The sequence below is a fragment of the Bubalus kerabau genome, chromosome 22 (assembly GCF_029407905.1).
Source record: "Bubalus kerabau isolate K-KA32 ecotype Philippines breed swamp buffalo chromosome 22, PCC_UOA_SB_1v2, whole genome shotgun sequence".
In the NCBI taxonomy this organism is placed as follows: domain Eukaryota; kingdom Metazoa; phylum Chordata; class Mammalia; order Artiodactyla; family Bovidae; genus Bubalus; species Bubalus kerabau.
In genome coordinates this window covers 908,218-915,548 of record NC_073645.1, presented here as the reverse complement: position 1 = coordinate 915,548, position 7,331 = coordinate 908,218, and positions in this window count along the sequence as shown.

Sequence of the window (7,331 nt, the reverse complement as noted above, 5' to 3'; positions counted from 1 at the left end):
GTGTCCAGGACCGAATATTCCTCTCCAGGGGTGACAGGGATCTCGGGGTGGCATTCCAGACTCACCCGGGAAGTCCGGCCTTGTTTCTAGAGGAAGCAAAGTACTCCGCTTTCCTCTCGAGTCGCGACGGGAACCTATTGAGCGCACTGAGTAGCCTTTGTGAGTCAAGCCTCCCGTGGAGTTTGGAGAGACGACTCGGGATTGCCCTCCAGGCCATGCAGTGAATGATGGCCCTCATCTCACGATAACGGGGGCGTCTCGTGGGTTTTCTCGAGCTGCGGCACCAGTGTGGGGTTTCTCACGAGGTACGACGGGGACCTCAGGGAGCCTCTCATGAGGTGCCAGGGAAGTTAAGTCTCCATGCGCGTGGGTACTGGGAGCGCTTCATTGCTCTTGAGACATGGTAGGGGAATCGGGCCTCAAGACGCATCAAAGAAGGACTATCCAGTCTTTCTCGGGTTGCGGCAGGAAACCCTGGGTTCCATCGACTTGTGCTGGAGATCTCAGGGAGCTTGTCAGGGTGCCTCTGAGAAGTCAGGGACACTGTGGGTTGGAGGGACCTCTCGGGACTCCAGTGGTTTTGGTGCTATGGAAGAGGGCCTCATCTCGAGTTGATGCAGGAACCTCAGGGTTCCTCTCCATTTCTGATTCGGATTGCAGGGTCCCAGCAGATTTGGGACAGGAGAGTCAGGCCTCGTCCTGTGTGGAGGATGGAACTCAGCTTGCCTCTCGAGTTGTGCATGGGGTGACAGGACACGTGTCGAGCTGTGTGTGGAACCTGTAGGTTTTTCCGGACGATGCATGGGTGTGTCTGTGCCCCTTCGTGTTGTGCCTTCATCCACAGGGTTGCCTTCTAAGGGGTGTCCAGGCATCAGGTTCTTATCAAGAGCGGACCGGGCAATCGGAGTCTTTCGGCATGTGGCACCACCCACGAGGCTACGTCTCGAACTTCCTCGTGAGACCGGCATCATCCTGAGGTGCGCCGTTAAGGTCGGGAAACCCTTGCAGACAAAGCAGGGGAATCGACCCTCCTGTCGTGATCAGGAGGGGAGAAGGCGCTCAAAAGAAATGGTGCCGGGAACTTCGGTGTTCCCCTCAAGTGAGACCGGTATGTTGGGGAACTTTTGGGGTCGCATCAAGGGTGCCAAGTACTGTTTCGCACTTCAAGATGGAACGTGGGACTACTCTTGAGACGCTGTAGTGGGAAAGTGCCTCATATTGCGATGATGGGGGAACCACTTGGTTTTTCTCGAGTTACGGCGGGATTCTAGAGTTACGACGGGGATTTCAGGCTTCCTCTTGTGTTGGCCCAGGGAAGTCCAATCTTCAATTCGAGCTGCGAGGGAGAGCTGGGGATTGCGCACGAGTCACTGTACGGAAAAAGAGACCTCATCTTGGCTTGTGTCCAGGATCTAATGTTCCTCTCCAGGGGCGACAGGGATCTCGGGGTTGCATTCCAGACTCACCCGGGGAGTCAGGCCTCATCTCGAGGGGAAGCAAATGACTCCACTCTCCTCTCAAGTCGAGACGGATATCTCTTGGAGCCCACTGAATGGCCTACAGGGAGCCAAGCTTCCTGTGGATTTTGGAGAGAGGACTCGGTATTGCTCTCCAGGCCATGCAGAAAAAGAAGGCCCTCATCTCGCGATGACAGGGGCATCTCGTGGGTTTTCTCGAGCTGAGGCACAAGTGTGGTGTTTCCCACGTGGTATGCTGGGAGCTCAGGGAGCATCTTGTGTGGCGCCAGGGAAGTCAGGTCTCCATGCGCATGGCGAGGGGGAGTGCATCATTGCTCTCTTGTCATGATAGGGGATTTGGACCTCAAGACGCATTGAAGAAGGACTCTCAAGGTCTTTCTCAGGTTGTGGCAGGAAACCATGGGTTCCCTCGACTCATGCATGTTACGTCAGGGAGCTTCTCAGGTGCCTCTGAGAAATCAGGGATACTGTGGAGTTGGGAGTGACCTCTCGGAACTCCACTGGGTTTGGTGAAATGGAAAAAGGCATCATCTTTAGATAAAGCAGGAACATCAGGTTTCCTCTTCATTTCTGACTCGGATCGCATGTTCCTGCAGAGATGGGAGAGGAGAGTCAGGACTCATCTTGTGTGGAGGAATGGAAATCCGCTTGCATCACGAGTTGTTCACGGGGTGACAGGCCTCTTGTAGAGCTGTATGTGGAACCTGCGGGTTTTTCCAGATGATGCACAGGGGTGTCAGTGCCCCTTTTGTTGTACCTTCATCCACAGGGTTGTCTTCAAAGAGGTGTCTGGTCATCGGGTTCTTCTCAAGAGTGTACTGGGAAATCGGGGTCTTTCGGCATGTGGCACCCCCCACGAGGCCACGTCTCGAAATTTCCCATGAGTCCGGCTTCATCCTGAGGTGCACCGTGAATGTCGGGAACCCCTTTAAGTCAAAGCATGGGAATCGACCCTCTTGTCGCTATCAGGAGGGGAGAAGGGGCTCAAAAGAAGTGGTGCCGGGAACCTCGGTGTTCCCCTCAAATGAAACCGGTGTGTCGGGGAACATTTGGGGTCGCATTAAGGGTGCCAAGTAACGTTTCGCACTTCAACATGGAACGTGGGACTTCTCTTGAGACGCTGTAGTGAGCACGGGCCCCATCTTGTGATGACGGGGGAACCACGTGGTTTTTCTCGAGTTGCGGCAGGGAATTCAGGCTTCCTCTTGTGTTGGCCCAGGGAAGTCCAAATTTCCATACGAGTTGAGAGCTAGAGCTGGGGGTTGGCTCGAGTTATTGCAGGGCAAAAGAGACCTCATCTAGGCTTGTGTCTAGGACCTAATGTTCCTTTCAAGGGGCAACAGGGATCTCGGAGTTGCATTCCAGATCCTCCCGAGGAGTCAGGCCTCTTAAAGAGGGTAATGAATGGACTCCCCTCTCCTCTTGAGTCGCGATGGGTATCTCTTAGAGCCCATTGTGTGGCCTAAAGGGAGTCAAGCCTCCTGTGGAGATTGGAGAGAGGACTCGGGATTGCTCTCCAGGCCATGCAGGAAAAGAAGGCCCTCATATCGTGATGACGGAGGCGTCTTGTGCATTTTCTTGAGGTGCGGTGCCAGGATGGGGTTTCTCACAAGATACGATGGGGAGCTCAGGGTGTCTCTCGTGTGGTGACAGGAAAGTCAGGTCTCCATGCACGTGTGGAGGGGGAGCGCGTCATTGCTCTCGAGTCATGGTAGGGGAATCGGGCCTCAAGAGGCGTTGAAGAACGACTCTCAAGGTCTTTCTCCGGTTGCGGCAGGAAACCCTGGTTTTTCTCGACTTGTGCTGGTGACCTCAGGGAGCTTAACATGGTGCCTCTGAGAAGTCATGGATTCTGTGGAGTTGGGAGGGGCCACTCGGGACACCACTGGGTGTGGTATAATGCAAGAGGGCCTCATCTCGTGTTGAGGAAGGAACCTCAGGGTTCCTCTCCATTTCAGACTCCGATCTCAGGATTCCTGCAGAGTTGGGACAGGAGAGTCAGGCCTCGTATTCTGTGGAGAAATGAAACTTAGCTTGCCTCTCGAGTTGTTCACGAGGTAACAGGTCACTTGTCGAGCTGTATGTGGAACCTGCAGAATTTTCCAAAAGATGCACGGGTGTACAGGGCCCCTCCTTGTTGTGCCTTCATCCAACGGGATGCATTCGAAGAAGTGTACGGGCATCGGGTTCTTATTAATAGTGGACCAGGAAATGGGGTCTTTCCGCATGTGGCACCACCACGAGGCTACATCTCCAATTTCCTCGTGAGACCGGCCTCATCCTGAGGTGCAATGGGAAGATCGGTAACCCCTTCCAGACAAAGCAGGAGAATCGACACTCCTGTTGCAATCAGGAGGGGAGAAGGGGCTCAAATGATGTGGTGTGGGGACATGGGTGTTCCCCTCGAGTGAGGCATGTATGTTGGGGAAATTTGGGAGTGCCATCATGGGTGCCAAGTACCGTTTTGCACTTCAGTGGGAACGTGGGACTTCTTTTGAGATGCTGTGGCGGGCAAGGGGCTCATGCTGCGAAGACGATGGAACCACGTGGTTTTTCTTGAGTTGCGGCGGGATTCTCGAGTTACGACGGGGATTTCAGGCTTCCTCTTGTGTTCGCCCTGGGAAGCCCAAACTTCCCTTCGAGTTGCGAGGGAAAGCTGGGGGTTGTGCTCAAGTCAATGCAGGGCCAAAGAGACCTCATCTAGGCGTGTGTCCAGGACCTAATAGACCTCTCATGGGAAGAAAAGGATCTCGGGGTCGCACTCCAGACTCCCCCGGGGAGTCAGGCCTCACCTCGAGGGGAAGCAAAGGACTGCGCTCTCCTCTCGAGCCGCGACGCGGATCTCTTGGAGCCCACTGATTGGCCTAAAGAGAGTCAAGCTTCCTCTTCAGTTTGGAGAGAGGACTCGGGATTGCTCTCCAGGCCAGGCAGGAAAAGAAGGCGCTCACCTCGAGAGGACGGGGGCATCTCAGGGGTTTCCTCGAGCTGCGGCGCCCGTGGGGGCTTTCTCACAAGGCACGACGAGGATCTCAGGAGCCTCTCGTGCGGCACCAGGGAAGCCAGGTCTCCATGGGCGAGGTGAGGGGGAGCGCGTCTTTGCTCTCTAGTCCAGGGAGGGGACAAGGGCCTCAAGACACTTTGAAGAAGGACTCTCGAGGTCTTTCTCGGATGGCGGCAGGAAACCCTCGTTTCTCTCGACTTCTGCCGGAGACCTGAGGGAACTTCCCAGGGTGACTCTGAGAGGTGAGGGATGCTGTGGAGGTGGCGGGGCCCCTCGGGACACCGCTGGGTCTGGAGCAACGGAAGAGGGCCTCACCTCGAGGGGAGGCAGGAACCTGAGGCTTCCTCTCCATTTCGGACTCCGACCGCAGGGTCCCTACAGAGTTGGGACAGGAGAGTCAGGCCTCGTCTTGTCTTAGGAAGGGAACCCGCTTGCATCTCGAGTAGCTCAGGGTGTCTCAGGCCCCTCGTCGAGCTGTGTGTGGAACCCGCGGGTCTTTGCGGACGATGCACGGGGGTGGCAGTTCCCCTTCGTGTTGTGCCTTCACCCACAGGGTTGACTTCGAAGAGGGGTCCGGGCCTCGGGTCCTTCTCAAGAGCGGACCAGGGAAACGGGGTCGTTCGGCATGTGGCACCACCCACGTGGCTCGTCTCGAATTTCCTCGTGATACCGGCCTCATCCTGACGTGTGCCGGGAAGGCCAGGAACCCTTTCCAGACCACGCAGGGGAATCGACTCTCCTGTCACGAGCAGGAGGGGAGAAGGGGCACAGAGGAAGCGGTGCCGGGACCCTCGGTGTTCCCCTTGAGGGAACCCGGCTTGTCGGGGAATTTTGGGGGTCGCAGGAAGGCTGTCAGGGACCGTTTCGCCTTTCAGGGCAGAACAGGGGACTTCCCTTGAGACGCCGTCGCGGGCAAGGGCCTCATCTTGCCAAGAGGTGCGAACCACGTGGTGTTTCTCGAGTTGCGGCGGGATTCTCGAGTTACGACGGGGATCTCAGGCTTCCTCTTGGGTTGGCCCTGGGAAGCCCAATCTTCCCCTCGAGTTGCGAGGGAAAGCTGGGGGTTGCACTCGGGTCAGTGCAGGGCCGAAGAGACCTGACCTAGGCGTGTGTCCGGGACCTAATATTCCTCTCCAGGGAAGGCAGGGATCTCGGGGTTGCATTCCAGGCTCCCCCAGGGAGTCAGGCCTCGTCTCGAGGGGAAGCCAAGGACTCCGCTCTCCTCTCGAGTCGCGACGCGGGTCTCTTGGAGCCCCCTGAGCGGCCTCAAGGGAGTCCAGCCTCCTCTTCCGTTTGGAGAGAGGACCCTGGATTGCTATGCAGGCCATGCAGGAAAAGAAGGCCCTCAGCTCGCGAGGACGGGGGCATCTCAGGGGTTTCCTCGAGCTGCGGCGCCCGTGGGGGTTTTCTCCCAAGGCACGACAAGGATCTCAGGGAGCCTCTCGTGCGGCGCCAGGGAAGTCAGGTCTCCATGCACGTGGCGAGGCGGAGCGCGTCATGGCTCTCGAGTCACGGGAGGGCACTAGGGCCTCGAGACGAGTTGAAGATGGACTCTCGAGGTCTTTGTCGGGGGGCGGCGGGAAACCCTCGTTTCCCTCGCCTTCTGCCGGGGACCTTAGGGAACTTCCCAGGGTGCCTCTGAGAGGCGAAGGATCCTGTGGAGGTGGCGGGGCCCCTCGGGACTCCTCTGGGTCTGGCGCAACGGAAGAGGGCCTCACCTCGAGGGGAGGCAGGAACCTCAGGCTTCCTCTCCGTTTCGGACTCCGTCCGCAGGGTCCCTGCAGAGTTGGGACAGGAGAGTCAGGCCTCGTCTTGTCTGAGGAAGGGAACCCCGCTGGCCTCTCGAGTTGCTCAGGGGGTCTCAGGCCCCTCGTCGAGCTGTGTGTGGAACCCGCGGGTCTTTGCGGACGATGCACGGGGGTGGCAGTGCACCTTCGTGTTCTGCCTTCACCCACAGGGTTGACTTCGAAGAGGGGTCCGGGCCTCGGGTCCTTCTCAAGGGCGGACCGGGGAATCGGGGGCATTCGGCATGTGGCACCACCCACGTGGCTCGTCTCGAATTTCCTCGTGAGAACGGCCTCATCCTGAGGTGCGCCGGGAAGGCCGGGAACCCCTTCCAGACCACGCAGGGGAATCGCCTCTCCTGTCGCGATCAGGAGGGGAAAAGGGGCTCAGTTGAAGCGGTGCCGGGACCCTCGGTGTTCCACTCGAGGGACCCCGGCGTATCGGGGAACTTTTGGGGGTCGCATGAAGGCTGTCAGGGACCGTTTCGCCCTTCAGGGCGGAACAGGGGACTTCCCTTGAGACGCCGTCACGGGCAAGGGCCTCATCTTGCAAAAAGGTGGGAACCAAGTGGTTTTTCTCGAGTTGCAGCGGGATTCTCGTCTTACGACAGAGGATTACAGGCTTCCTCTTTTGTCAGCCCTGGGTAGCCCAACCTTCTATTCTAGTGCGAGGGAAAGCTGGGGGTTGCGCTCGAGTCACTGCAGGGCCAAAGAGACCTCATCTAGGCGTGTGTCCAGGACCTAATGCTCCTCTCCAGGGAAGACAAGGATCTCGGGATTGCATCCCATGCTCCCCCGGGGAGTCAGGCCTCGCCTCGAGGGGAATCAATGGACTCCGCTCTCCTCCCAAGGCGCGACACTGATATCTTGGTGCCCCCTGAGTGGCCTCAATGGAGTCCAGCCTCCTCTTCACTTTTGAGAGAGGACTCGTGATTGCTCTCCAGGCCAGGCAGGAAAAGAAGGCCCTCACCTCGCGAGGACGGGGGCATCTCAGGGGTTTCCTCGAGCTGCGGCACCCGAGGGGGTTTTCTCCCAAGGCACGACGAGGATCTCAGGGAGCCACTCGTG